Genomic DNA, 10,222 nt, shown 5'->3' with positions numbered 1-10,222 from the left:
GGACTGCAGATGCTGGCGATTAAAGCAAAAAGTGTGGTACTGGAAAAGCACAGCTAGTCAGGCAGCATCCGAGGAGCAGGAGAGTCGACATTTCGAACATAAGCTCTTCATCAGGAATGTGACCAGAACTGAACACAATATTCCAAGTGTGGTCTAATCAGGGCTTTAGAGAGCTGCAGCATAAGCTCATGGCTCTTAAAGTCAATCCCCCTGCTAATGAAAGCCAACACACCCTACCCCTTCTCAACAACCCTATCAACTTGGGTGGCAACTTTGAGAGATATGTGGACATGGACCCCAAGATTCCTCTGTTCCTCCCAGAACAGATTTTTGCAGGACACCACCAATCACTGAGCTCCAGGCTGAATACTTTCCATCAACTACCACCCTCTGTCTTCTATGGGTCAGCCAATTCTGTATCCAGATAGCCCAATTTCCCTGTATCACATGCCTCCTTACTTTCTGAAAGAGCCTACCATGGGGAACCTTATCAAATGCCTTGTTAAAATCCAAATATACCACAATCACTGCTTTACCTTCATCAATGAGTTCTGTCACATCCTCAAAGAATTCAATAAAGATTTTGAGGCACGACCTGCCCCTCATAAAGCCATGCTGACTATCTCTAATCAAAGTATGCTTTTCCAAATAATCATGTCCTCTCTCTTAGAATCCACTCGATTAAGCTACCAGCTATTATGCTTCTCTAACACTTCATGTTATAAGCACAAAATCACACCCATTGTAAGTTATTTTTAGCACTGTGAATGACTTATTCAGCAGACTAACCACATGATAGCCACAAACTAACCACAATCAAAAAGCTGAATAAGATCACTGTCATCAAATAGTCATCTTATTGTGGTGTTGGGCTGAGCCAGTGGCAATACGCAGAATGCTTCTGTGCTCTGCGTATGGATCTGTCCTTATGACTGTCTTAAAGATATACTGAATTGCATTACTAGAAATTGCTGCTCAGTACTATTTCTACAATTTTATGCAGGGAATATCAAATACAGACAGAGAGACGCCTTCAAGGAGATGAATAGTAGTTTTCCTGAGGTCTTGACAGGAGGAGATTTACTATGATTCTGCAGGTAACCTGGAGACCCTGTAAACCTCAGTATGAATTGGAAGCACTTGGTCAAGGAGGTCCATGTTTGCCATCAGAACTTACTCATAAGTTACTTGCTGCAGAGCCATAAGACATTGAGTAACCATGTGAGTGAGTCAAAGCCATTCACTGCACCTTCGCACAAAGCAAAGGTTGGATTTATACAATTTGTTTCACACCCATTGGACATTCCAAAGAGTGTTTCAGTCAATGAAGTACGTTTGAGGTTACAACTGGCATTGTGTAACATAGGCAACCAATTTGCACGTAGCAAACTGCTGCTCCACCAACACCTCCCACTGCTTAATGCATCATACACCCAGTATTGACCCAGTACCAGTCTGTGGCACTCAGGATTCATGGCTAAAATCCAAATCACCCTGAAACATATTCAAGTGGTGCCAACATTGCATCCAGCTCCTGCTGCTGAGACATACAATCATTTACACAACTATGGCAAACTCACCATTCAAAGAGTGCATTCTACCCTCTTTCTCTCAAGACAAGCTGACCATCAAGAAAAAAAGAGCAGAGGAGAATCCGAGAGGGGTAACAAATTCAGTTTCATTTCATTTACTATGTCATGGGTCTGGCTGCATCAGAGGTCATGACACCTGACAATTCAGAATAACAGTCTATTTTTGGTTTATGTTTGTTCTCCATTTTCAGATGGTCCTTATCATGCTGACTGACATGATGACCATGCCATGGATAGTCTGACCAGGAACTGTTTAACTTCCTCCCTACCCCACTGCCCTCTCCTTAATCTCCCCCTACAGATCTTCTGCTTTCACACCCCAACAGTTGCTGCCAGCCTCATTCACAACAGGTTCATGAGGAAGAGGAGCGAAAGCAATATGACAGTGATGATAAAGAGGAGAAAGTGAGGACTGTAGATGCTGGAGACCAGAGTTGAAAAATGTGGTGCTGGAAAAACACAGCAGACCAGACAGCATCCGAGGAGCAGGAGAATCGACGTTTTGGGCACAAGCCCTTCTTCAGGAATGAGGCTGGAGTGCCAAGTGTGCTGAGATAAAGGGTAGGGGGGAGGGAATTTGGGGGAGGGGTGCTGGGAATACGATAGGTGGAAGGAGGTGAGGGTGAGGGTGAGGGTGATTGGCCGGAGAGGGGGTGGGGGCGGAGAGGTTGGGAAGAAGATTGCAGGTTAAGAGAGCAGTGCTGAATCCGGGGGTCAGGACTGAGATAAGATGGGGGGAGGGGAAATGAGGAAGCTGGAGAAATCTACATTCATCCCTTGTGGTTGGAGGGTTCCTAGATGGAAGATGAGGTGCTCTACCTCCAGGCATCGTGTAGTCAGGGTCTGGCAATGGAGGAGGCCAAGGACCTGCATGTCCTTGTTGGAGTGGGAGGGGGAGTTAAAGTGTTCAGCCATGGGGTGGTTGGGTTGGTTGGTGTCCCAGAGGTGTTCCCTGAAAGGTTCCGCAAGTAGGCGGCCTGTCTCCCCAATGTAGAGGAGACCACATCGGGTGCAATGGATACAGTAAATGATGTGTGTGGAGGTGCAGGTGAATTTGCGAGTGATGATAAAGAGACTCCTATCAATTGATGTGACTCTCACAGTCACCAGCTCAAGCTCCAATATGACACAGACCATAAAGATCAATATAACGTCAAGACCAATGTGTGGCAAGACAGAGGCATGATGGCCTGCAGAAATATTTGGGAAAAAATGGTTTGTGCAGCAGCTCATCACCAACTCAAAGCAAATGTATCTTTTCACCGTTGTGAAAAGAAGCAACCACAATTGGTGGAGTTTATGCACCAGGGGTTACCGGCCTCTGATTAGTTGACAGCTTTGACAAATCAGGATGCTGGTGTCAAGGTCGTTATAGGCTGACAAATTTGCCCATGCTTGCCTATGAACTTTTAACAATCTGATTAGTGCATGATATTGTGAGGCCTATAGAAGACTCAGACTCACAGGAATTCACAGCCTGATACTGGGGGAACGTGGTTGTGGTGTTAGGCACCTTGTCACTGTCAGCTGAATAGGCGTTATACAAACATATAAGCACTGCCACTGCTGCTGTCATATCCACTACATACCTTTTGCGTGGATGAGTGCCATTTTTTCTGAGGATGTTATCTGAGGATGTCATGTCATGTAATGTCAAATCCAGGAGTTCACAGCTCCAAAAGCATCCCAACTTGTCTTCAAAGGCTGGCAGTTTGGTATCGAGTAAAGCTGTTGGCTGTTTCTTTAAGCCTATCTTCAAAATTTGGACAGCTCTTTTCACCAGACCATTGATGATGGATGGTATGGAGCTGTCCTTCTATGCCAAAAGCCATTCAGCTTTCAGAAATAGTCAAATTCCTGCTGTTATCTGGGAGCTTATTTACTGCAAAACTCCATGCAGCTTTTCTATCATTGTCCCTTTGATAAATGAACTCTATGCATGTCCAATCACTCTGAGTGGGTGTCCACAATGATGAAGAACATTGAGCCCATGAAAGGGCTGGCAATGTAACTAAGTCCAGGATTTACCCAGCCATTCCTATAAATGTGGGGGAGCTTCTAGCGACACTTTTTGTCCTTGTTGGCACTCTGGGCACTGCCCCGCCAACGTGGCTATATTTGTATCCAATTCAGGCCACCAGACATAACTTCTCACCAATACCTTCATTTTGGAAACCCCTAGATGGCCGTGTTGGAATTCAGCAAGTATCTGGAAGTGACCTTTGCTTGAGACAATCACTTTTGGTACACTTAAGAAAATGCCATCTGCTATAGTGATCTGGTTTCAGCAGGTCCAGAAGGTTTAAGTTCTGGTTGTGATGGCAATTTTGTTTCCCTCATCACCAGCAGCTGTTTTAGTTTTACTAAGACAAGATCTTTTTGTGTCCATCATCTGAAATTGTCAGTGGTAAGTGGAAGAAGGGTGTCCAGAAAGTTTAACACCAGACCAGACTCTTCTAGTGACAGCACTACCAGTGGTGTATTTTCCGGTGAGAGGTGGCTCAAGGCATTTGCTATTTGGCCTCGCAGCTGGTGTTCTAATTTATAATTGTACACATTTAGAATGAGAGCTGAATTCAACCCAAATCTAAGGGTGGCACGGCCTTGTCGTCTCTGAGTAGTCCTAGCAGGAGTTTGTGGTCTGTTACTATTACAAATTTACATCCATACAGGTATTGGTGAAACTTTCTCACATGACAGATGACCACCAAATATTCATTACTGAGCTGAAAATGTGTTGCTGGTTAAAGCACAGCAGGTTAGGCAGCATCCAAGGAACAGGAAATTTGACGTTTCGGGCCAGAGCCCTTACAAATATTCATTCCCTATCTGGGCCTATTTGCGCTCTGCATCATCCAAAGTCCAGGTAGCATACACTACTAGACATTCTTCTCTATTGTACTATCTGTGAGCCAACACTATCCCGATACCGTACAGGGAAGCATTGCAAGTCAGCACCAGATCTCACTTGGGACTATGCCAACACTTGAGATGGTGATAGCTGCTTTATATCCATAAAGGCTACGTCTTGGCTACTTGACCATTTCCAAGGCTGACCCTTTTTCAATAGCAGATGTAGGGTGCCAGGATTGAGGCCAGGTTACGTATGAATCTTCCATAATAATTTACCAATCCAAGGAAAGACTTAAGCTCCAGGACAGATGTGAAAACCGGGACACCTTTTTTTGATTAGATTAGATTACTTACAGTGTGGAAACAGGCCCTTCGGCCCAACAAGTACACACCAACCCTCCGAAGACCAACCCACCCAGATCCATTCCCCTACACCTAACACTACAGGTAATTTAGCATGGCCAATTCACCTAACCGGCATATCTTTGGACTGTGGGAGGAAACCGGAGCACCCAGACACATGGAGAATGTGCAAACTCCACACTGTTGCCTGAGGCGGGAATTGAACCTGGTTCTCTGGCGCTGTGAGGCAGCAGTGCTAACCACTGTGCCGTTATTTGATTACCTTTAGTTTGTCTTCCAAAGGGTGTAACCCTGTCATGTCCATTCCAAAGGCAGGTCACATGGGCTGCCTGGAACACATACTTGTTCCATCTAAGGAAGATGCTCACCTTGGAGAAACGCTTAAGGACTATATCCAAGTTCTCTAAGTGCTCTTTATTTGTCTTCTCTGTTATGAGCATGTCATCTAGATAAATGGCGACCGGGGGTGGACCTTGTAAAAAGTTCTCCATTGCCCAATGAAAAATGGCACAGACCAAAGATATCCCAAGTGGCAGACTCATATATTAGTACAAACCCTTATGGGTATTTATTATGGCATAATTCTGGGAATCCTCATCTAACTGCAATTGCAGGTGTGCATGGCTCATGTCCAGCTTTGTGAATGATAGTGATGCCATCCACCCCCACCACCCACCCTCCCCCCACCCCGGCCAGCTCTGCATATAAGTTGGGGTTGGGCATTTACCCAGCTGTGAGAAGTGGTTTACCATTTATTTAATATCCTCACAAAGGTGAACTGACACTTTGGACTTCAAAATCAGTTTGACTAGTGCTGCTCATTCCACAAACTGTGCTGGTCTGATGATTCCTTTACTTTCCCGCCTCCTAATTTCAGTCTCTGCTTTTGCATGTAAGGAAAATGGCACTGGATGCACCCTGCAGGCATGTGGAATTGCTTCCTGGTCAACAAGCAAGGTGGCCTTGAATCCTTTGATAATCCTTAGACCTTCCTGAAAAACCTCTCGTATTTATTTAGGACTTCACTCAGGCATCTATTTTCTAATCAAAAAATGTTGAGCCAATCAAGGTTAGATTCCCTACAGTGCAAAAACAGGCTATTTGGCCCAACAACTCCACACCAACCCTCTGAAGAGCACCCCACTTCCCTCTGACGAGTGAACCTAACACTATGGGCAAATTAGCATGGCCAATTCACCTAAACTGCACATCTTTGGACTACGAGAAGAAACATGAACACCTGCAGGAAACCCACACAGACACAAGGAGAATGTGCAAACTCCACACAGACAGTCGCCCAAGGCTGGAATCAAACCTGGGTGTCTGGCACTATGAGGCAGTAGTGCTAACCACTAAGCCACCATGCTACCTCAAAGAAGAATCTTTTTCATCAGGTATGGGCCACAGGTAACACAATCAGTGGTAACTGAACCAACTGCTTCTCATACAAGACTGGAATCGAAGTTATACCCTTAATCTGTAAAGGTTCCCGGTATAGGTTCTCAGCCTAGCTAAGCTCTTAAACAAACTTAAGGGTTTGAGTCCAGGGTGAATTTTGTTGAAGAATGTTTCTGCAATCACTGGCCAGTCTCAATGTCTGTTAGAACTGGGAGATCATTTAACCAGATGTTTATTCTGATTGCTTCTGATCTGGATGTTGCTGAGCAATTTAACTGTTCCAAGCTAGATGTAAGTAGATTTTCCAGGTTGTGCACTCTCCTGGATGCCAGCCTATGCGTTCTCCTACTCATTTCAGGCCTAGTGGGATTCTTTTACAATTTTGAGTCTGCATATTAGCTGTAACTACAAAGGCTTGTTGAGCTGGATCCTGAAGGAAATGTTAACCATTTAACCAAGGCTTGGATTTGTTTCTGGATTTTGCTGTGCGATGACCTAGAGTCTCTCTGTTCAGGATATATCATGAGTGAGGCTATGCAATTTTCTTCACTCAAGTGGTGTCCACCAAGCTCAGTCACCCTGATGAGGGTGTCCATGTTTATCTGCATTCCCTGTAACTTATATGCTCCACTTGCCACATTTCCTATTCACAAAGTTGGTTGCCTGTTTGCAATTCAGTTAGGCTTCGAGCTAGTAGGCGCTTTTGCATGGTTAAGATAATTCATTCCACTCTTGTCACCACTGAAATTATTCAACCGAAGCCAGTATCCCATCACCAAGCCAACTTTTATTTACATGTGCACTTGGACTTGAAGCTGGTTTGGCTTCCTTAGAGGAGAAAGTGAGGTCTGCAGATCTGGAGGTCAGAGCTGAAAATGTGTTGCTGGAAAAGTGCAGCAGGTCAGGCAGCATCCAAGGAACAGGAAATTCGACGTTTCGGGCATAAGCCCGATGAAGGGCTTATGCCCGAAACGTCGAATTTCCTGTTCCTTGGATGCTGCCTGACCTGCTGCGCTTTTCCAGCAACACATTTTCAGCTCTGGCTTCCTTAGAGTCAGTACTCAGCGTGAATAGAACTTCTGACCCTCTTGTTTATACCTGTCAGCCAGGGCTCCCTGGCTGAACCATGTTAACAGCCCCAATCAGGGAACATGTATTCTGTTGTTACAATCACTATAATGTCTGTTTCTACCACCTTCCCTGGTAGTGCATTCCAGGCACCTGCCATCTCTGCATAAAAAACTTGCCTCGCTCATCTCCTTTCAGCTTTCCTCCTCTCACTTTAAACCTATGTCCTCAAATGTATTTTACATTTCCACCTTGGTAAACAAACTCCAACTGTCCACATTATACATGCCTCCGATAATTTTAAATACTTTTATATACCCTCAGTAGCCAACACTTTGGTGAAAACAATCTAGGTTTGTACAAACTCTCCTTGTAGCTTATAGTGTCCAGTCCAGGCAATCCTGGTAAACATCATTTGCGCCTGCTCCAAAGCCACCACAACTTTCCAAAGAATGGTGATTAGAACCACACACAAAGCTGCAAATGTGCCAAACTAAAGTTTTAGATAGCTGCAACATGACTTGTGAACTTTTATACTCAATGCCCTGAGATGAAGGCAAGCATGCCATATGTCTTATTTACCACCTTATCCATTTGTGTTAACACCTTCAGGTGGCTACGGACTTGCACCTCAAGATCTCTCTGTATATCATACTCTTAAGGGTCCTGTCATTTACTTTCCTCTTGCATTTGACCTCCCAAAATGCATTACCTGAGACTTGTCACTCCATCAGCCATTCTCTGCCTAACTTTCGTGCTGGTCTGCATCCTGCTCTATCCGTTGATAATTGTCCTCAGTATTCACAATTTTCATGTCGTCTGATAATTTACTTATCACGTCACCTGCATTTTCATTCCAATCATTTATATAAATTACAAACAACAGTCTTGCATAACATCAGTGCTCATTGATCCACCAGTCAGAAAAATACCCCTCCAAAATTACATTCTGTCTTCTAAGACCAAACCAATTTTGTATCCAACTTACAAACTCACAATGGATCCCATGTGACTTAATCTTCTGGATCATCCTCATGAATGACCTTATCAAATGCTTTAGTAATGTCCACATAGACAACATCCACTGTACTACCCTCATCAATCATCTTTGTCACTTCCTCGAAAAACTCAATCAAATTCGTGAGACAAGACCTCCTTCTGCATAAAGCTAGGCCGACTATCCCTAATACATCCTGGAGAATCTTCCCCAAGGATTTCCTTACCACTGATGTAAAGTTCACTGGCCAATACATTCCTGAATTATCCCTGTTGCCATTCTTAAATAAAGGAACTACATTGGCTATTATCTATTCTTCTGGGATCCTCTTGCTCCTAATATATGTATAAAATGTCTTGGGATTCTCCTAATCCTTCTTGCCAAGGATATTTCATGGTCTCTTTTAGACCTCATAATTCCTTCTGTAAGTTCTTTTCATGCTTCTTTTATATTTCTCAAGGGTCTTGTCTGATTTCAGTTTCCTAAAGCTTACATACACTTCCTTTTTCTTTTTGATTAATTTGTCAATCTCTCTTGTCATCTTCAGGGTTACTGAACCTTACTATCTTTTTCTTTGATCCCCCACAGGAACATATTATTCCTGAACTCTGATCAACTAGCCTTTAGAAAACTCCCACGTCAGATGTGAATTCATCCTCAAACAGCCCAATCCAATCTAATTTCTCCAGTTCCTGCCTAATACAATTGTAATTAATCTTCCCCCAATTTAACGTTCACCCAAGGACTAGTCCTTTCCTAATCCATAATTATCCTAAACCTTATGGAATTATGATTGCTGCACTCAAAACGCTCCCCTACTGAAACCTCAATCACTTCGGCAGGCTCATTCCTCAGTACAATGTCTAAAAAGGCTCCTACCCTACTTGGTCTATATATATTATTTTAGGAAACCGACCTGGATATGCTGAACAAATTCTGCCCTATCGGACCCCCTGGAGCTAAGGGAGTCCCAATAAATGTTGGGGAAATTAAAATCACCCACATGCTGTTGTTTTTACATTTTTCCATGATCTGCCAACCTATCTGTTCCTCCATCTCCTGCTGGCTACTGAGAGGCCTATAGCAGTTATTGCATCTTTCTTATTTTGAATTTTTACTCATATGATGTTGCTAAATGAGCCTTCCAAGATGTCCAGTCCTAGTATAGCAGTGAACCTCTCCTTAATCTGTAATGCAATTCCTTTGTCACTTTTACATCTCTCACTATCACACCTAAAACTAAATACTGGAACATTGGCTGGAATCATGGGCTCTCTAGTGGTTCAATGGTAGTGTTTCTACCTTTGAATCAGGATGCTTCGGTTCAAGTTCCACCTGCTCCAGATGTGCCTAATAACATCTGTGAACAGATTGATTAGAAAAAAAAGGTGAGCTGAAAGCCCTGTCCTTCTCTTATCCAAGTCACCATCAGGGCTGCAACATGTACTAATGTACTAATGTAGCTCCATGTACTAATCGAGCTTCTAAGCCTTAACTGTTATACTCCTTGCATTGAAATAAATACAATTCTCACTGCCTGTCCTGATGTTTTCATTATCCTGGCATGCCTGTTCTTTCTATTAGACTTAGAACTCTAGCTTTGGCTGTTTATTAGCTTTATTTATTATCTTCTGCATGTTTAACTATTTTCTGATAATCATGCCTCCAAGGCCTTTCAAAGTTCCACATTTTTTACACTTTTTCACAAGATTTTTGGTACTTATTCAATTTCTGTTTAAGAGTTAATTTTCTTAATATTAACTTAACATTTCTATTTCTTCATTAAATTGATCCTTTGCATAGATGTCAATGTGGGAACACTGCCACAAGACCATTCACACTCTCGGATTGTCCTCCAATACCGCTTAAGGCAGCTAAGACCCAAGTAATGAATCAGGCTTCATCAGACTTATCACAGGCACTGAACAAAAGAAAGTTTTCAATCGAAAAT

The sequence above is a fragment of the Hemiscyllium ocellatum genome, chromosome 6 (genome assembly GCF_020745735.1).
Source record: "Hemiscyllium ocellatum isolate sHemOce1 chromosome 6, sHemOce1.pat.X.cur, whole genome shotgun sequence".
NCBI lineage: Eukaryota > Metazoa > Chordata > Chondrichthyes > Orectolobiformes > Hemiscylliidae > Hemiscyllium > Hemiscyllium ocellatum.
This window is presented reverse-complemented; position numbering follows the sequence as displayed.